The sequence below is a fragment of the Canis lupus genome, chromosome 16, assembly GCF_048164855.1.
Source record: "Canis lupus baileyi chromosome 16, mCanLup2.hap1, whole genome shotgun sequence".
In the NCBI taxonomy this organism is placed as follows: domain Eukaryota; kingdom Metazoa; phylum Chordata; class Mammalia; order Carnivora; family Canidae; genus Canis; species Canis lupus.
In genome coordinates, this window is record NC_132853.1 from 43,913,234 (window position 1) to 43,935,595 (window position 22,362).

Sequence of the window (22,362 nt, forward strand, 5' to 3'; positions counted from 1 at the left end):
AGAAAAGCAGATTCATTTTTCAAAATTACGGTATAGGTTTGTCAAACTCACAATGTATTTAGGCATACACATAAAATGAAATGTATATAAGCAAGATGCAGGAAAATGGATATATTCTCTGAATGAGACTATAACCTTTGTTATTACAAAGGTTTTTTCTTTGCTTCACTTCCTAGTCGTGACCAGTACTTAGAATTGAAATACTAGTCTAGTAACTAGTTGTGGTTGAGTGAATTTGTTCAGAGAAGAAACACTGAGAGTGCTGTAATGATATTAATGCTATATGTAATGATATTATAACTGACCAAGAGAAAGATTGGGGGGAAAAAAAGGGAAGTTCCACTAGAATCAGTTGGTTTGGAATTTATCCCACAAAAACTAACATGCATTTTATCCCCTTCATTCCTTCTTCCTTGTAACACTTAGAAAATACTGCAAAAAATATATATACAATGGTTATCTAAAGCAAGACACTGGGAATATAGCCTAAGAAAACTACCAAAAGTACATTTGCAAACATAAATCAACATAAGGCTTGTAAAAACACAAGAATAGGGCTGCATTCTTGGGCATCAAACCAGAGGGGTGTTGGTTGCTTCAGAAACCATTTCTCCATTGTGTCTCTTGAATTACCAATAATTCTAGCTATGTACTCTTTAAACATCAATAACCAAATACACGATCTAATGCAGTTTTTAAACACCAAACATAAAATCAGGCAGTTACACATAGCATATGCTTATGGAAAGCAAAGAGAAGGGGTATAATAAAGAAAACGAGCATTCATGAAGTACACATTATAGCCAAGGCATTTTGTCTTTACAAAAACCCAGCTAAGATTCCTGTTTTACACAGGAGGCTCAAAGAGTTTGAGTGTTTTTTTCCAGAGTACATATAGTAGGAAGTTATAATTCCAAGATTCAAAGCAAGGTTTATTTGAGTTGAAAGGGCAAGATCTTTTTGCTGAAGTGTTGTGAAGTGATACATTTTCTGGATCACTGATCTCTCTCTCTCTCTTTTTCTCTCTGTCTCTCTCTCATCCTCTGTGTGTGTCTCTTTTTGCACAGGCTTGGAATGGTAAAGGGATATGTTGAAAAGGAGTTATATACTCTAGATAAATTTATAGTTAATAAAATCTCCTTCCCAGCATAATGGGATTAGGAAGCCAACTATCTTCTAACCGAAAGGAACCATAAAACTGGGCAAAACTGTCAAACACAATCATTTCAGATTGCTAAAAATCTAGAAATCACCCAACATCGAACATCAGTGTAAACAGCATCTATTCATGAATACTATGAAACTTTGGGTAAGAACAGCATGAGCCTATGGTGTTCTTGCCTAGGATGGATCCCATGACCTCACTGGCTCTGCCCATGATAATTCAGCCAGGGAGAGGCAGGCTGTCACTGTCACTGCTAGTAAGATTACACAGAATTTAGAACACTATTATTAAAGTGTTGTGATGATTAATTTCATGGGTCAGCTTGAGTGGGTCACAGGATGTCCAGATATTTGGTTAAATATTATTTCTGGGTGTGTCTGTGAGAATGTTTCAGGCAGATATTAGTATCTGGACCCATAGAGTAAGTACAGCAGATTGTCCTCCCCAAGTAGGGAATCTGCCAACCTGTTGAAAGCCTAAATAAAATGGAGGAAGACAGAAGAAGAGAGAATTCTCTTTCTCTGACTTACTGCTTGAGCTGGAGGTTGGCTTTTTGCTATCAGACTAGAAGTTACATCATGGACACTCCTGGTTCTCAAGGCTTTGGACTCAGATTAGAACTAACCACTGGCTTTCCTGGGTCTCAGATGCCTTGCAGATACCTGATTATGGACTTCCTAGTTTCCATAAACACATGATTAAATGTAAATATGCAAAAATACACATGTATTTTCATATATATGTGTGTATGTGTGTTTGTAGGTGTATTTGATTTGTTCTGTTTCTCTGGAGAACCCTAACTAATACAAGGGCAATCCTGATGCAAGTGAAAAGAGAGGCTAGGAGCTCTATTTGCTTAAATTTGCATAGCTAGTGATTAAACAAGAGTTCCAGTAAATGAGCACACATAGGGGGTTTGATAAGCTTTCTACACATCTGGGATTGGCCAGAAGCAATGTGGGTATACAGCAGAGATCACAACGGATTTAAGCTGCTTGTACATCTCTGGCCTTTGGTGCCAGGGCACACGCTCAAAGGAGACACAAGAAAGTTCTATGGATAGTAAAAAAAAAAAAAAAGAAAGAAAAAGAAAAAAAAAGAAAGAAAAAAGGATAAATCTAAAGCAGCCTGTTTGAATCTGTTCCTTAACTTGCATACAGATTGTCAGCAGAGAGTAGAAAGACTCATAAGTTTGAGGTGTTTGAAAATAATCTTTAATCCTGTACTGAACAGTAAGCTATTCCTAGGAAATACACATAGGAAAGCAAACTTGAAAATAAAAATAAAATAACAAAAACAACTCAGCAGAAACATCCAAAGCCACACATTTAGAGGGAGACATACATCACAGATTTAATGAAGAAAAACAAAACAAAGCAACAACAATAACAACAACAACAAAACAAAAGCCAAAACAATTCTCAGGAGAAAAAAAGCCAATATTGTCTGAAATATGCAATATTCCACAGAAAAATATGTGAAGCAATAGGAAAATGTGCCTCAAACTCAGAAAAAAGAGGGGTAATCAATAGAAACTGTGTGTGTATGTCCCCCCAGCCCTGGTTTTAGATTCAAAGGAATCCAAATAGCTAAAGAATGCCATACTGAAAGAGTAAAAGGAAAGTATGATGACAATGATTCAATGAACAGAAACTTGTATTAACTCGTATTAAGGAGATGGCAGTTGTAGAAAAAAAAATGAGGATTTGGGATTTGGAAAGTAAAATAATTAAAATGAAAAGTTCACTTGACAGTTACAACAGAAGAGTCATATGGGCAGGAAAAAGAAAATAAAAAAGAATCGATGAAGTTGAAGATAGATCAATGGGAAAATTAACAAAACTTCAGAGATCTCTGAAACACTACCAAGCATACATGTGTGTGTAATGAGTGTGCCACAAGGAGAGAAGAGAGTGAAAGGGGGGAACTAGTGGAAGAAATAATGGCCAAAAACGTCGCAAATTTAATGAAAGCCAATAATCTGTAGATCCAAGAAGCTCCGTATACCCAAACGTCTTTTTCTTTCATTCTTGAATTTTAAATTCCAAATAGTAAAATAAGCCATTCAGGCATATACGTCAGGGTTGTAATTGCTTTTAAAAATATGTATGTAGAAAAAAATACGTATGTAGATATATTGAATTGGATACTTAAAGTGAAAGAAGCAGGATCATGGTACATGCACTTGACTGTTTTCACTGGACATCACCGCCAGCTCCTTCTCAGGTTTTCCTGTAAGTGCAGAGAAGGAACTGAGAGCTACAGTTTCCAGAATGTGCTCATGTATCTGATTCAGGGTTAACAAGTAAGAAAGGCAGGTATTGGAGTCCAACTGGGAAGTCTGGACAGAAGGATGAATGGCCTTGACAGGATGTCTGAAGCAGAATGTGTGTTCACTGAACTTTTGATAATTATCCACATAGGAACTTCAGACTGATATAAATCATTAGGAGACTCCCAGGGGTTCTTATTCTTCTTTTAATCTCAGGGATTCTTGAGATTTGGAGACACTGTAAGCAAGATCCTGAGAATCCGTTCTAGTGCTGAAGCTCCCACTTGGGAGCTGGTTTCCCTGACCTTCACTTCCCTACTAGCCCTTCACTATAAACCTCTAATCCCAAATATTAAAACCATTCATAATTTGAGAAAAATGTAATGATGCTTCAGTATTAACATGATGCTGAATTTTACATTCTGTGATTCTAGTTTCTTAAATATCTTTGCCACCATTAGGAGAATAACCACTACCATACCCCCCAAATAACTGGTCTGATTCTTCTAGCTAGCTGTGTAAATTTTGGTCAGAGGGGGTTTTATTTTTTTAATTCTTTATTTAAATTTCAGTTAGTTAACATCTAGTGTATTATCAGTTTCAGGGGTAGAATTTAGTAATTCATCAGTTTCATACAACACCCAGTGCACATTACTTTGAGTGCCCTCTTTCATGCTCATCACCCAGTTACCCCATCACTCCACCTACTTCCCCTCCAGCAACCCTCAGTTTGTTTCTTATAGTAAAGAGTCTCTTATGGTTTGCCTCCCTCTCCCTTTCCATTTTCATCTTATTTTGTTTTTCCTTCCTTCCCTTCTCCTATGTTCATCTGTTTTGTTTCTTAAATTCTATATATGAGTGAGATCATATCATATTTGTCTTTCTCTGACTGACTTATTTCACTTAACATAATACCCTCTAGTTCTGTCCACATCATTGCAAATGGCAAGGTTTGATGACTGCCAACGGCAAGATTTCATTCTTTTTGATGGCTGAATAATATTCCCTAAGAAGTATATACCACATCTTCTAATCCATTCATCTGTTGATGGACATCTGGACTCTTTCTGTAGTTTGACTACTGTGGATATTGCTGCTGTAAAGATTGGGGTGCATGTGCCCCCTCAAATCACTATGTTTGTATCCTTTGGATAAATACCTAGTAGTGCAATTGCTGGGTCGCAGGGTAGCTCTATGTTGAACTTTTTGAGGAATCTCTATTCTGCTTTCCAGAGTGGTTGCATCAGCTTGCATTCCCACCCAACAGTGTGAGAGAGTTCGTCTTTCTCTGCATCCTCACCAACATCTGTTGTTTCCTACATTATTAATTTCAGCCATTTGGTCAGAGGAGTTTTAAGAAACACTTGAATTGACCCAGAGTTGTTAATTTTCAACATGGCTGGGCTAGATATCAGCAGTAGAAAATGCGAAAATTCCAGTTCCACAGATGGGACAGGTCTTACCACAAAACCTAGAGTGAACATTCAAGTTTGCTTTCTGGAATATTTAAAAATACTTTTGAATCTCTAATGTTCCAATCTACAATCTCTTTTTCACTGCTAACTCTTTATTAGAATGCAAATGAGGAAAAGGCGGAAAATAACCACATCTGTGCCAGAGAGATGGATAAACGATAGCCAGAATAAAGCCTCCAAAATGCACAGAGCACATTGCCTAGTTCCCTTAAGAGAAATGCCGCTATTGTATTTTGTTGTTTAATAGTTTTGAATTAATAATGATTTATAATGATTCCTTCATCGTTAAAGCTAGTCCTTTATTTTTTCAACACAATATGGCACAGATTGAGGAAATAAAAGAGATTTTTAATGGACTCAAGGACAATGCCGAAGGATAAATGTGTTTAAAGCACTTGGATTTAGAGAAACTGGTCGTTTTCTTTTAAGAGCTATATTGACAGAGAAGCCAACATTCTCCTGTACTGCTACCTTCTATGAGCATATTTTGAAAGTGATTTCCCCCTCTTTTTAAATAGGATTTATTATTATTATTTTTTTTTGGTGCAGCTTTAGGTTCACAGCAGAATTAAATGAAAAGTATCATGAATTCCTACATAATGTGCCACAGCATCCTTTACTATCTACAACCCACCCCACTACCCAGAATAGAACCTATATTCCTATATCTTTATCAGTCGAAGTCCATAGTTTATATTAAGGTTCACTCTTGGTATGGTACATTTTATGGGTTTTACTTTTTAGCAAATGTAAATGTCACATATCCACCATTATAGCATCATACAGAATAGCTTCACTGTCCTAAAAATCCTCTGTGCTTATTCTCATCATCCCTCCAATCCTCAGCCTTCCCCTGTAACCACTGATCTTTTTACTGTCTCCCTAGTTTTGCCTCCTCCAGGATGTCATAGTTGGAGTCGTACAGTATGTAGCCTCCATATTCCATACAAATGACTGATTGTCTTCTTTTACTGAGAAATGTGGACTTAAGATTCCTCTGTGTCTTTTAATGGCTCCATAGCTCTTCTGTTTTGTTTTGCTGTTGTTTTTAAATGCCAAATAATATTCCATTGTTCGGATAGATCAAAGTTTATTTATTCATTCACCTCCTGAAGGACATCGTGGTTGCTTCCACGTTTTGGCAATTAAGAATAAATCTGCTATAAACAAACCATCTGTGTGCAGTTTTGTGTGGATGTAAGTTTTCAACTCCTTTGGATAAACACCAAGCCACATGATTGCTTGATTATTTGCTATGAAGATGTTTAATTTTGTAAAAGACCATCTTTCAAAGTGGCTCACCTGCTGCTCTATAGCCTCACAGGTGTTTAGTGTTGTTAGTGTTTTGGATTCTGGCCATTCTAATAGGTGTGTGTATCTCACAGTTTTTTTTTTTTTTTAAGATTTTATTTATTCATGATACACAGAGAGAGAGAGAAAGGCAGAGATGCAGGCAGAGGAAGAAGCATGCTCCATGCAGGGAGCCTGATGTGGGACTTGATCCCGGGTCTCCAGGATCACGCCCTGGGCTGAAGGTGGTGCTAAACCGCTGAGCCACCCAGGGATCCCTCACAGTTGTTTTGATTTATCTTTCCCTAATGACATATGATGTGGAGGATCTTTTCATATGCATATTTTCCATGTGTATAACTTCTTTACTGAGGTGGCTATTCAGATCTTTTGCCCTTTCTTTGAGTTATTTTATTTTTGTTTTAAGAATTACTTTTATATTTCGGAGTGAATGCTTTTGACATAACTCTCAAGGATGTGGTCTGGGGCATAAGGAAATGCAGAAGGGTCACTGATAATGATTTTGGTGAGGGGTCTCCCCACAAATACCAATACACGAGACATTAATTCCTTCCAGGGAGAAGAGTACCACTGCCATGCTAATGACATTGGCTTTTCCAAATGAAATATTATTGGAATAGGAGAAGTTGAGAAATAATCATTACTTAGGTTTAAACACACATGAAGCATGAAAAATGAATTCTAAAAGCTGCCAAAGTCTGCCACTTTTCTATTTTTTTAGCAGAGAATATGTTCAATTATAGAATTATACTGTTCTCAATCATCGTTATATATAACTAATAGATGATCATAGATAAGTAGGTAGAGTATTATAGGAAATGCATTCCTTCCCCCAGGAATCCAGAAAGCCAAGTTACGGTGGTTTGGTTATTTGGAATTTAAAACCAGTTTGCTGGGATCCCTGGGTGGCGCAGCGGTTTGGCGCCTGCCTTTGGCCCAGGGCTCGATCCTGGAGACCCGAGATCGAATCCCACGTCGGGCTCCTGGTGCATGGAGCCTGCTTCTCCCTTCTCCCTCTGCCTGTGTCTCTGCCCCCCCCCCTCTCTCTCTCTCTCTGTGACTATCATAAATAAATAAAAATTAAAAAAAAAATAAAACCAGTTTGCTTTGTATCCTTGGTGATAGATGACTGAAAACCTTCAAATTCTAAAATGTTTACATGAAGAACAGGAGCTTCAACCTAAAAAAAAAAAAAAAAAAAAAAAAACTAGTCCACAAATGATTTAACAAAACAATAATGATAAGCATAACAATGGCTGTTCTGAATTAGTCTGCAATTCACTTAAGGTGTCAGCATCTTATCTTCCCAATCATAAATAGCTCATCCTGCAGGAAAGTAATATTAAGTTAATACCAGTTTAAAACAAGAAAGGGAAATACAAGAGAATCTACCTAAATTCTTTCAAAAAAAAAAAAACAAAAAAAAGCTTGAAAAATATACTACAAAGATATCAGAAACTAGCTGGCATTTTGACCACTTCACCCAGAAATAGCATGGCCATGTATTTTAGAGGTTCTTTTAGAAACATATTTGTACAGCCATGAAAAATGCAGATTTTGGGATGGGGGTGGGTGGGGGTGGGGTGGGCAATAACTTCATTCTTCTTCTTTTCCTAAAGTTCCTGATTTGAAAACGCTACAGAAAGTTAATTTTTTCTTCTTTTGCCTCTAGTTACCACCATTATTATGCTATTTGCTGTTACTTCTATAACTTTTCTTTTACCTATAAACAAGGTTATGATAATTCACCATTAGCATGATAGTGTCACTTTGGATGTGGCCATAAAGACAGGCTTTCTCAGGAGCACCTGGCTGGCTCAGTCAGTTAAGCGTCTGACTTAGGCTCAGATTATGATCCCAGGGTCCTGGGATAGAGTCCCACATCAGGCTCCCTGCTGAGCAGGAAGTCTGCTTCTCCCTTTCTTTCTCCCCCTGCTCATACCCTCTCTCTCTTTGAGACAAATCAAATCTTTAAACAACAACACCACTGAGGCTTTCTGTAGGCATAGCTGAGATACAGAAAGAAGCATGTGGCTGCTCAAGACACTTACAAATCTTTATTTATTAAGACTTAAAAGGAAAAGAAAAATCTCACACCATAGAATTTTGATAAGTATAGAATTATGTCCTAAAATTCTCAAGGCTGAGCTGAAAATCTTGCTTCCTCAATGTATTTTTTTCTTTTCTTTCTTTCTTTCTTTCTTTCTTTCTTTCTTTCTTTCTTTCTTTCTTTCTTTCTTTCTTTCTTTCTTTCTTTCTTTTTCTTTCTTTTTCTTCTTCTTTCTTTCTTTCTTTCTTCTTTCTTTCTTTCTTTTTCTTCTTTCTTTCTTTCTTTCTTTCTTTCTTTCTTTCTTTCTTTCTTTCTTTCTTTCTTCTTTTTCTTTCTTTCTTCTTTCTCTTTCCTTTTTGTTTTTTTTTGGTTTGGATGGTGGACTTGGAGAGGTGGAGAGAACATGAAGCAAGTCATTTAAACTAACCTTCAGTTTCTGCTATTGTAGAACAGAGCTAATAAAACTCCCTCCACACAAACTTGTTGTGAGAGCCAGTAAACCAATAGTCATGAACACAATGTCTAATCCAAGAAAAAATGCCATTTGTGTTACTCATCGTGACATGCAGTTGGAAAACAGAGAGAACCAACACTCTGTACCTCGCTGACCATGCTCTTCTTGAACAGCTCCAAGGCTATCAGGCAAGTCCAAGGCAATATTTTTAAGCATAATAGGTTCCCTAGTTGGTATTCAGCAGACACTTTCCCAATGTTTGGTCACTACTGATGTACATGAAGGGGCAGGTATGCCCTCTGCATTTCTGCAGGTCTCTCTGTCTGCTGACAGCGACATGCACACATCTGGTTGCTTCCTGTTCATTTCACAGATTCATCTGTATGTGTGCCTTAGAATATGCCTTCAAACGTGAAAGTCCTACGAGACTCTATCTATCTCTCTTCCCTCATTCATAAAGTTCATTATGTGGTATTTGCCAATGTGTAACCCACCCACCCCCAATCCCCATCTTGGTGTTTCCTCAATCAGAGAGGATGCCTTTACTTTTCATCCAAATTCACCTCTAATTTGCTTTGAATGTCAATTATAAGAACCCCTGCAAAATGTTTTATTTTTCAGAATTCTTTTTTTTTTATTAATAAAATCTGTTCCTGCGTATCCATTAAAAATGAACAGAAGAAGGTTTTGGAAACATTTAAGTTGATTACAACATCTTTTACAAAGTACATAAAATTGTTTAAGTGTCCCTAATAATATGTATGAAACAATTGATTCCCCTCACCCCCCACTCCAATCTAGCTAGCTGATCTCCTTAGTCAACTGCCAATAGATTTCATTTTGGTAGCAGCAGAAAGGAACACATAGTTCTAATTATTTAACAATTACTTGAGTGAAGAGTTTATTTTTATGCTACAGGAAGCCAAGCATATCTATGAATATTGAGCACAGATACTCTTAAAATATTTTTCAAACATGCAAACTGTTCCCATTTTATGGATATTTGGCTGATATTTTTACTTAAGACATGGGTCCTCCTACTCAAGGGAAATGATGGAGACACAGCCATGACAGGGGGGTGTTATATGATTTTTGTCCCATTTAGTGCCTGTGGCTCTCCGTCATGCCACTTGGAAGAATGAGGAGGTAGATCAAATGAAGAGTGGTGGGCAGCAAAGCAAAGTTTATTAAGCAAGAGTACAGAGTTACTGGAGAGGCAACCCAACCTAAGTGGGTTGCCCCCAGAGTTTCTAAGTATTGGGATTTTTATGAACTCTTTGCAGAACTATCTTAAGCAATCAGGGTGTGCTGAGTTGTGCCAATCAGGGCTTTGGTCATATAACTTATTAGGTTAATGCCCACATGCTGATGGTGTTCTTTTGCTGACATCTGGGGTTGTAGGTTTTAACTGCCTCTTGCCTATGATATTGACAAATGCTTTGCGGTTGTCTTATTTTAGGACATTTTTCAGAAGTCATTTATGCAAAGGCTGCAAAGCAGAGTATCAGTGCTGTTTTATCTTAGCTGTCCTGACTCCATATTTTCTTGTTGGGGATCCTGGCCCCAACTCCCTAACTGTCCAATTAACTCCTAACAAGAGGACCAGCTTGGATGGTGACCCATGGAGCACTGCATTTGCACTGAGGACTGGAGAGCCTTCTTTAGCATAATACATTTCCTTAGTTTTCTTTGGTGAAGGGAGATAGACCAGTAACAATTGAGATTGAATATCCTATCACTCATTCAAGGTGAATTTTAGCTTTATTTAGAACCTTTTTTTAAAACATTTTATTTATTTTGAGCGAGAGAGAGCAAGCACACAGGGGCGGGGCACAGGGAGAAGGAGAGGGAATCTCAAGCAGATTCCATGCTGAGCTTGAATCCCTACGCGGGGACCCATCTCACAACCCTGAGATCATGACCTGAGCCGAAATCAAGAGTCAGATGCTTAACTGGCTGAGCGACCGAGGAACCCCCTAGATCCTTTCTTATTCATGTGTGGCAGTGGTGAATTCAATTCAGTATATATAGAAACTTAGGAATTGCAAAGCATCCTTACATACCAGCCTCTAATTCCAATCAATAAGCTATGAACGATTCTGTTGTGTGAAAATACACTTGTCTCTCAGAAGTCACTCCAGATTGGAGGGATACTAGTAGATGCTGATCAAATTAAGATGGAAAGAATGATGGTTAATGCTTTGAAATCTCCAGACAGATTCAGAGTGGTCTACAGTCAGATCAGTAAAGAACTAAAGTAGTAGTAGACTTGCTAGAACTTGCTGAAGAGATGAATTTCTCTGATAATCCCAAGAGTTGTCATTTTATCGGTAGACTATACATTCAAAATATTTCAGTATAAACAATGATATGTGTACGTATACCAGTTAACTGCAATGTATTCTTTAGGGGTCTTAATTGTCATTTGAGGAATACTAATAATATATCCTGGGTGATACAAATGATCTTCAAAGGAAATATTTATAATATTTGATCTCACTTTACATGATAATTTTAGATCAAATGCACTGTATTTTCATATAGTACCTTTTAATACATTGCTATCACAAATATATATTACATATAATTTATTTCATATAATATATACATACATCAATACTTTGTTGCCTCCAACTTCTGAATATTTACTTACATATTTATGTAACTATAAGTTATATTATTTTTCTACTTGGTTGATTGATTGATTGATTGATTTGTATTTGTTTAATGTCAGGTAGCTGTTTTGGTTTATTCTGTGTCACCCATAATCCCTACTTAGGTTTCAATATCTGATCTTGCCTTAGAATGTGAAGCACTTTCTTGATTACTACCTTGAAGAGCTCCCACTTAGTTTTTACTTTTTCTTTTTCTTTTTCTTTTTTTTCTTTATTTTTATTTTTATTTTTATTTTTATTATTTATTTTTATTTTTATTTTTTTGTTAAAGTGTCCAGTTGGGAACCCTGATATCACTCTTTTATAATTATTACTGGTATAAGAAGAAGCATAGCCTAATGGATACAAATGTAGACTCCAGAGTTAGTCTAACACAGTCTGAATCATGATTTCAATCATTTATTGGCTATGTGACCTTGGGGATGTTATTTAACTTCCCTGCCTAGCATTATTTTACACCTGTAAAACTGAATACTAATAGTACCCTGTTCTTGGGAATTACACGAGATCCTAAATACCTGAAACACACAGTATAAATGTATAGTAAGTGCTCAAAATTTATCATCATTGGCAATAGTCATTTTAAAAGCATAGCCTTATTTTTTTTCTCTTTATAGTTGGTAGTAATATTGTATTTCTTGCTAAGTAATATGTTAAGAGTTTTACTTAAATTCTAACTCAATCTTCTTGGAAACTCTGAAGAATGTACTATAATTGTCAACATTTTGAGAGAGAGAGTTTGATACATGATGTGCCCAAGGTAATATGGAGAGTAAGTGGCTGAAGGGAAATGGGGATCCTTTCTTTATCAAAACAAAGCTAGAAAAATCACACAAAATGTAGATGTTGAAGGGCAAAGGTTATTAACTCTGAAATATAAAAAGAAAAAAAAACAGAATCAAAACATGTTAGAAAAAAATGGAGTAATTATTAAATTATGCAAAACTCTGGGAAGCTAATAATAAATTTTGTTTCTTATTTCTTTCTCGTAGCTTACGTTAGTATAAATTAAGAAATAGTTTGGTGCCATCATGGGTATAAATATCTGATTTGTGGCCTGTAATTCACTGTTGTATCAGTTGTATTCTTGACTAGTTCATACCATACAATTTTGTCAGAAATAACCATAAAAGTGTACGATGTACTTGTTTACCTCCTGGCTAATACAGAACTAATAGTACCAAGCAAATCAAGTCTTTAAAAGCGCTGGAACCGCATAATGTTTAAGAGATTGGTTGGGTGATTGGAAATTGTATAATACCTCTAAATATCTTTCATAGGAATCTAACCAACTTTTGAATCTTGGAATTAAAAACTCTTCAGTAGACTTAAAGAATGGGAGATCTGTTATCTGCATAAGAAATCCCAGGAACATAAAGGTTAGTAGGTTGTGAAGGAGAATGATGAAGCTGGGTGTGACATAAAGTTCTGCATGCTAGAGATAATCCACAGAGCTCACAGATAAGCTTCCAGACCCTGATTGATTATTCTTTAGAAAGTGAACATTTTGACAGTTTCCAAGTAGGTAAATCAGAGATTCTGCAGTTATCCTGTGCTTATAAACAACGAGGGAAAATTGATCTGGACATTTAGTGCCCTTAGAATATATTCTTTATCATCAAAGTTAAGACGTGCTGCAGAATTCCAAAAACAATTATTTTAACTCCCTAACTTATCCTGCTGGGATACTAAAAAACAAACAAACAAAAAAGCGCTCTGAAAAACAAAACAAACAAAAAGTGCCTTAAGTGGCATGTGTGAAGTGGTTCTCTATCCACCTAGACACAACTTGTTTTATATAATTCCCTGTGTCCTCTCTGCTCTTCAATCTCTTGAAAAGCAGTAAAAGATCTCAATCCTTTGCCCAAAAAAAACTTTCCCATCCTTAATGTCCCCCCCTTTTTTTTTCTTAATGTCCCCTTGACAGTGATATTGAGGTTCAACTGTGAGGGAGTGTTCCTAGTCTATCTTTAATTGTCTAGAATTACTGTGCTCATTTATGTGAAGTCCTGGAGTAGACCTTGAACAGAGCTCACAGAACATCTTGTTCTGTCTAAAAGACTTCAATTAAATGCTGGCAATGTCAGAGCAATCACCTGGTTCCCTTCGGCATGGAAGTACACATGGCTGTGTGGCTGGGCCAGCTGTTTGCTGGTACATAATGCTGTGCTTGCAACAATACAATTCCCAGGGTTCTAAGGATTGATTTAATACAAGACTGCTTTCATCAATTTGTCAAAAGATGAACATCTCAAATTTTCTGTTATTTTAGGAATATCCAAAATTTAGTCTTAATAGGGGGGAAATTAAGTTCAATAAACTCAATTAAATTCAGCATAGGTCTTGAGGTATAAGCCTATCTAATATAATATTGGGAGAAAGAGAGAAAGTGTTTGGGAGTCAAATAAAATTGATTACAATATGGACTCCAGCAGGTTGACCTCGTTTACCAGGGATTGAGTGTCTTGGCAAAGACCTAAGCAAAGCAGGTCAAGCTGTTGACTCTATTTCTACCACTTCCTTGGGCAAATCATTTCACCCCTCTAGTTGCAACTAGGACCTCATTTATTATATATATTATATATATGAAGATAAGGTATGTTTTCCCTAAGGCAATTCTGAGGATTTTATGGGATCACATAGCTATTTATTAAGTGCGATGTGCCCGATCTTGTAGTAAGTATATCATGTACCTGATTTTATCGAATCCTTGATGTTCAATAAAGTGGCTAAGAGTACTCTCTCTGCCTGAATTTGAGTTGTGGCTATATGACCTTTAATCTCTGAAACAAGTTTCTCAGCTTTAATATGGTAATAGTTTCAACTTCCAAGAGGTACCATTAGGACAATGTCTAGAACAGAGTAAGCAGATATGGCCTCTACTTTTATAACCCTTGCTTTTTCATGGCGATAGGGGGAATAAACCAGAAAAATTTTTTAAAAGACCACTAAATAGGTGATTTTGGAATTCACAAGTACCTTGATAATAGGGTGTTTTGTAATAGAAAACTATTTCTAAAGATGGGGCCAGGTCTAGTTTATAGGGAGTTATGCAGAGAGAGTCTATCTGGGGAAATAATATTTGGACTGAACTTGAAAATGAGGAAGGAACCAGCCATGGGAAGAGCCACCAGATCATTCCTGATGGGAGAAATGGCAAGTGCAAAAGGCCTAAAGAAAGAATAATTTTACTGGTGCAGAGGAATGGAAAGGAGGTTGGTAAGGTTGATCAAAGAAGGGGATGTCATGGCACCTAGGGTTGTATGGTTTGGCAAACAAAAGGAGCACTGGTATTTAATGATACAAACCAAAAGCAACATGAATTCTCTTCTGATCTCTCCCAGGCAGTGAAAAGACTTTCATAAAATCTCTGTAGCCAAGTGTTAGCAAAATCTACTAGAAAATGACCCAGAACATATCTTCAGAAATCATTATCTGAGCATTTGGGGGAGGAGAGTGGATGGAGTGAGTGGTGAGGGTCCAGGAGTTCTGAGAACCCTCTCCTCTCCCTCATTTAATACATTTCTCCCTTATACTACCCAGCAAAATAAGCACTAACTACTTTTGAAGGAATAAAAATAAACTATTTTTTTTGTTTTACTTTCTGAGAAATGTTTCTGATTTTATAAACTGTAGAGTTTAGTGTTTCAAGATCCATTTTTTTCTGAAAGAAAATGCCATCCTATTGCTGTTCTGTCTTGCTGGAGGAAAAACAAATCAATTTTCAACAAAAAAGAAGCAATGTGAGCTTTTTTATTATGCATATGTGTCTTCTTGGGGCTAATCGGAAATAATTATCCCTCTCTTCAGAAATCCACATCAGCCAAATATTATGACAACCTGATATTCTACTATTAGTAATTGCCTTAGGCTAACACCAGATTCTCCACGAAAGTGTACTACTATGAAGATAACACCTAAATTCCATTTTCAGTTTTTATTTTAGTGAGTTAGTCTCTGATGACAATATAACAATGGATAATAAGTTCCAAAGAAGTTGAGGAAATATAAGAAGCATCTTAGATAGTTTAGAGGAAGAGTTGCATGAAACACGCTTCAGGAAGTAAAGGTAGAGAGTGAAGTTAGATGTTGCTTAAAATGAGGACAGTATATGGGCGATTAGAGGAAAACTGAGCAATTGTTATTATTTAATTATTCTTGTGAGATATTGTATTGGCCAAAGGTTCTCCAAGGCCCCTGCCAAATGTAGAGCTTCTGATGCTGTGATTATGTAAATTATACATCTGCATTTCCCAAAATCTTCACTAGGCTTTACCAATGATGCTCCTGTCCTGCAGGAACCATTAGCAATAGACATGATCCCGCCATATGCAAATCACATCCAAAACTGCAGACAATAGTTTTATTTTATTTTATTTTATTTGACAATAGTTTTAAATATACGATTATATACATATCCTCAATATCCATCATTCTAACACCTGTTTTGACTCTTCCATGTTGTTTTAAAATTTTTATCCAAATTTTGAATACCAAGTTTTTAGTTAGCCATAGATCTGAGAAATCATAGTATAGATTCATTCTTCAAGGTTCTAAATTTTGATCTAATTTTAGAGTTACGGAAAAGTTACAAAAGTAACACAAAGATCCCCTTAACACACTCAGCATCCCCCAACATTAGCATCTTATAAGACGTACTAAAATGATCAAACTAGGAATTAACATTAGCAAAATACTATAACTATAGACCTTATTTGCATTTTGCCAGTTCTTCTACATATATCCTGTTTATATTGCAGAATCTGATTAAGGATCTCATATCATACTTAGTTTTTATATCTGTTGAGTTTCCTCCAATCTGTAACAATGCCTCAATCTTTCCCTGTCTTCTAGATTTTGACAATTTTGATGACTACCGGTCGGCTGTTTTGTAGAAAGTCAATTTACGGTTGTCCATACTTTTCTTTCTTCCTTAGACTGAAGCTCTATATTTTGGGCAAAAACATCATAGAAGTAACGTTGTGTTCTCTTCAGTGCATCTTATCATGGCACTCATGATACTGTGTGTTACTACTTGATCTCTTGATTTAGGTGAATTTATACACTGCAAAATTATCATTTTTCCTTGTGTATCCAGGAGAATGTAATAAATATCCTGAGGAAGATACTTTGAGGCTGTGTGAATATAGTATTCTTCTCAAAATTACATAATTTTAATAATTTTAGTGTTCATTGGTAGATGTTGCCTGCAACAACTATTACCGTGATGTTTACCTGCAGGTGATATTCCGTTCCCTTCTTTTTTCCTAATTGTATTGATAGAAATTTAATGGGGGCACCTGGGTGGTTCAGTGGTTAAGCCTCTGGCTCTTGATTTTGGCTCAGGTCATGATCTCAGGGTTATGAGATTGAGCCCAGCATAGAGCTACATGCTCACATGGAGCTGGCTTGAGGATTCTTTCTCTCTCTCTCTCTGTCTACTACCATCCGCCTCTCCCCCTGCTTCTGCTCTATAACTAATTAAAAAAAATAGAAATCCTATGTAAGAAGGAACTGTCCCTTCTGAGACATTCATTTTTCATTCAATTGCTCAGTTTTGTGTGGGCTCATGGATGATTATTTTGTTCCATGAGTGATAGTCCAATGCAATTATTATCATTATTTTGCTCAGATTATTCTATATTTGGCCATTAGGACCCCCTTCAGTTTGGATGCTGTGACCTTTCACTATGCTTCATCCTTTTCTGAACACACTCTTATTTTTGGTATTACAAACACTCCAGGCTCATTGTGCATTTTCTCTGCCCTAGACCTGCAATTGACCACTTCCTCAAGGAAGCCTGGTTCCTCTGATTGGAAAATGATGTTTAGGAACCAATGTCTGGGTGCTAGTGGTGCTCATCATTATCAGGGTTTCACTGCTCTCAGGCCCTTCTAGAAGACAGAGCTGGGAAATGTATGCCATATGCTAATGTCGACATATACACAAATCTGTGTCTGTGTGTACGTGAGCATGTGATTTCATAGTGATAACTCTGGTTCCAATCCAGTGCCACAGAGTTCATTTTAGCCTTCCTCTTTCATTATTCGTAACTTCTTCCTCCACCAGTGACACATTCAGCTCTCATTACATTTAAAAAGGCTTTTGTTCCTTCAGTATGATACTCACATAAAATTTTTGTTATGTTATGATACTCACAAAGGTGAGAGATAAATTTACTAAATGGAATTAGTATTTATATATAATTATTTTGATTTATTTTATTTATTTATTTGATAGAGTGAGCAAGAATGGGGGGAGGAGCAGAAGGAGAGGGAGAGAGAGAATCTCAAGCACACTCCAAGCTCAGCACCAAACCCAATACAGGACATGATCCCATGACCCTGAGATCATGACCTGAGCCAAAACCAGGGATTGGATGCTCAACCAACTGAGCTATCTAGGAGCCCTCAGTTTTTTTCATCTTTAGAGTAGAGGATTCAGTCAACAAATTGTTTCCTAAAGTTATTTATGTTACTTATTTCCTTCCCACTCCTCCAATATGGTTTTATAATTTATTTATAATACAGTTAGGTTCATTTGATATAATTTTATTACATTTTGAGGTTTTCCTAGTACATTCTGGTTGATTTTAATATTGCATTAGTTAGGGACGGTGGTTAATTACAATGGCTCTAAAAATCAGAGCTACACAAAAGGATACACACAATGTCATAGCATTTCTGCTCACTCTTACAACCCCATTCCTGTTTACTCCTTCTTTCTACTTCTTTCAACCATCCCTCTGTAAGTGACCCATCTTCTTTAGTCCCTGATCTTTTCTTTATGTTTTACAAATAAAAATATACACGTCTAGTTTCTTATTTCCCTTATTACATGAAGACTAGCATATTCTAGGTCATCTTTTGAATATATTTTTTTCTTACCATTATATCATTCCACAGAGATCTTATCCATTTTTTTATTTTTTTTATTTTTTTTTTATCTTATCCATTTTTAACAGCTGCTTAGCTCTCCATTAGGTGGATGCACCATAATTTATTTAACCACCTTCCTAAGTATGGCCATTTAGGTTTGTGAGTTATTTCCAATTACAAACAGTGCCAGAAGGAAGAGCCTTGGACATATGTACTTTCATACTATCGTACATGTATTTTCAGGGTGGGTTCCTAGAAGTGAGATTGTTACGTCAAAAGACAAGTGAAAATATAGTTTTGTTGGGTGATGCTGTTTTTTTTTTTCAGAATGTGCAAAGTTGCACTCTTGCCAGCAATGCATGGCAATGCCAATTTTCCCGAGCTTCTCCAATGCAATACATTACGATTTATTTTTTATGGTTAGTCCATTAGGTAAAAAATAGTAGCTCAGTGTTTTACATTTTATTTCTTTAATTATAAGTATTTTTCAAATGTTAGATGCTCATTTTTACCTTATATTATGAATTCCTTGTTAATAATTTTTCCTGTTTCCAACAAGTCATTTTCCCAGAAATATTTGGTTTCAATATTTAAAAATATGCAAAATATGCAAATATTTCAGTGATACATGTTATAAATATTTTCTCCTTATCAATTTTTTAATGACTTTATGGTGGTTTTGTCATGCAAAATTTTTGTTTTCATGAAAATTTGTTAGTTTTTATTTTATTGCCTATTGATTATGAATTGTAGAAAGCTTCTATTATCAAAGTCAAAAAGGAATTCATCCATGTTTTCTTCTATTATTTGCATAGTTTATTTCTATTTTCTTTTTTTTTTAATACTCACATTTATATCCCCAGTCCAGTTGGGCTTTACTCTTATGTATGGCATGAGGTATGAATACAATTTTATTGATTTTATTCAAATGGTTACTTCATTGTTCTAGGACCATTTATTAAAGAGACCATCTTTCCTAAACAACAGTGGAAAGGATAACCTTGGACATATGTAGTTTCATACTATTGTACATGTATCTTCAGGGTAAGTTCATAGAAGTAAGATTTTGTGTCAAAAGGCAAGTGTAAATATATTTTTGTTAGGTGATGCTAAATTTTCTTTCAGAAGGTGCAAAATTGGATTCTTGACAGCAATTCACGGCAATGCCAATTTCCCCAAGCTTTTCCAATATAATACATTGTGATTGTGTTTTTTTTAAGGTTAGTCCATTTAGGGAATTCTGACATTCTTGTAATATCTGATCTTCCTATCTAAGAACAGAAAGTACTTTTCCGTTTATTTTAGTCTACTTTTATGTCTCTCAATAGGGTTTAAAATTTTTCCTCATATAGTCTTGTATATTTTTTACATTTATTCTAAGGATTTAATCTTCATTGATTCAATTTCATTTTATGATCTTTAAAATGTATAAGCATTTGCCATATTATCACAGGTATACATAATAATTAAGCAGTCATGCAATATTTCACTGGAATTATGTGGTTTTAATGTGAGAAATTTCACTTCCTCTATTCTTATTGCATATCAAAATGCAATAAGTCACTTCATATATTTCTTACTTTGGGATGATTTCCTACAAATGTGTTGTTTCTCTAAATGTAGCTCAAAATGTATTTCTCAAATGGTTTAATCAATTTATAGTGTCAACAGCATTAAATAACTTTGCTAGCTTTATCACATCCTTTTTTAACATTGATTGAGGATGAATTTTAAATGTGTTTTTTTAAGAGGGGTGAAATGTCATTTCCTTTTAATTTTGAATGGTTTTAATATTTTAAATTGTTTATCTTATTTATGAATTTTACTTGTTCTAGTTTGAATTATTAACAGCCTAGTTTTCATAAATGTTTTATTGTAGTCAGTATAATTTTGAAGGTCTAGCAAATATATTCAATTTACCCAATATTTTTGTGCTAAAAATTTTATATTCTCCCAGATATATCCAAGCAGTACCTTCATTTAACATGTGTGCTCTTAGATGTGTGATTTATATTTATATTTTAAATATGTGGTTCTAGTTTCAAACTAAAATATAGCCTCTATTCTTAACCCTTCTTGACTGCAAATGTCGAGCCTTGTCTTTGGGTTTCACCTTTCCATTTCCTACTGTATTCTCTTGTGCATATAAATGACCTGGAGAACTTGTTAACATGAATTATTTCAGTTTATTCTGAATTTGGGTTCCTTCCTCAGCTAACTGCCAATGTATTGGAGATAAACAGTTTTCAATAATTTATTATCCTGTGCAAAATCTAAACCACAGCTAAAGTGTAAACACCTCGAATATACACTCGCCCATTACATGCCCATCTATTCAACATCATCAAGGTCAAGTTTTGAAATGTGCTATTTCTTTGACTCCTGGGCATTCCATGCCAACTGTTCCACACTCTGTCTGTTCCTTAGCTCAGTGGTCCTCCAGCCTATCAGAATAAACTGTATATCTTTAAAATTGAGTTAATGCAGTTTTTATCTCTTTGAGCTGAACTTTGCCTAAAACCTTCCCAATGCACACTCTTAACAGGAGGAATGATCTGTTCCTGAAGATAAGGGTATTTCTGAACTGAATAATATGTATTTTTCATTCCAAAGGATGGAAAATGTCATCTCTTCAAACTGACATTTCCCAGTCAACCACACTGGTAAGCCAAGATTTTTCTGTCGTACACAAAGATGAAGATACTCTGTTCTATTCCCCAGCATGGAGGAGAGATCGAGAGTTGTACATATTTGCTAGAAGATGTGTGTCTGTATGTGTGTGTGTGAGAGAGAGAGGGGAGTGAGAGAAGGGGGGAGGGAAAGAGCAAGCGCTCACAGGAAAATTCAATTCACACAGAAGGAACAATAGTTGGAAATGGCCACATACACAATAACATGCAGTCACCCACCAATGTCCTTAATGAACACTTTCCCATGCATTTTACCAATGAAGGCTGAGATTTTTAAGCTACGTGCACAATAAATGAACATAATTATGTAAGCATTGGAGACTTTATTACTGGGTTCTATGCATTATCAGCGATGTGTCACCAGATGGCCTGTATTATCAATGCTAGACTGTCTTTTATGTAGGTCTTTACTGTTTGGGAGTGGGTTTCACATAATTAACTTCACTTCATCTTAATGAAACTACTTAGTCACTCTATAAACTTGATTTTTCAGGGAAAGTTATTCATTCATTCACTCATTTATATATCTATGGAAACATTTGCTCATTTAATAATGACATGCATTCACTCATTCTTTTGTGATTTCATTTATTTGCATTATGCCTTGTCTACAACTGATTTAAGATAGTTGGAAATATGGATTATGTAGACTGTTGCTTTTAAACTTTAATGTACATATGAGTAACCTGGGGAAACTTCCTAAATACACATTATGTTTAAAGAACTCCGAGTAGGGGCTGAGATTTGGCATTTGTAACAAGCTCCCAGATGCTGCCAATGTTACTGGTCCACCAAGCACATTTTGAGTAGCAAGACCTCGATGGCCCTCTCTCTTCCTGAGGAGACATCAGTAAGGGAAAAGAACACATACTGGACATTAATCAATTAAGAGTAGCTTCCCAAGCTCACACTTGTGTCTGAGGGAGTATGTCTTGGGACACTCTCAGTGTTTAATGCTCTTACACAGGATGAGCAATGTTTCTGTATAATAAGAACTTGATATTTAATTCTATTTTCAAGAAGAAAGTATCCTTTCCCAACTAAATATGTTACACTCATGCAGCTCGTCTTTAGGATGTAGATGAGCAAGGATCCGACAGAGAGACCACAATCCTGCAATGCTCATCTGCTGTATTGATCTCAGAGATCAGAGATCAGAGATAATTAGGCAAAGAACACATCTGTGATCACTGAGAATGATTCTGAGGCCAGAAACAGTGCTTCCCAAAGCAACTTGTATGTTCCAGAGCCACTCCATTTCTCATGAGGTTAAGGATTAAAGAGGGAAACTAATTCTGAAGTCATCTCAATGTACCTGCCATTTGTTTTCAATAAATGTGTGCAGTTTTCATCATAGCAGATGGTTCAGTGAACTTCAGTGAATTTCAAGC

The 22,362-nt window shown here is 35.9% G+C and overlaps 1 long non-coding RNA gene across 2 annotated transcripts in view; it reads right to left on the reverse strand.

The window, feature by feature from the left end:
• Nucleotides 1-22,362, reverse strand: part of LOC140606906 (uncharacterized) — a 331,711-nt gene that overhangs the window by 175,336 nt on the left and 134,013 nt on the right. The gene's annotated exons all lie outside the window — the stretch shown is intronic.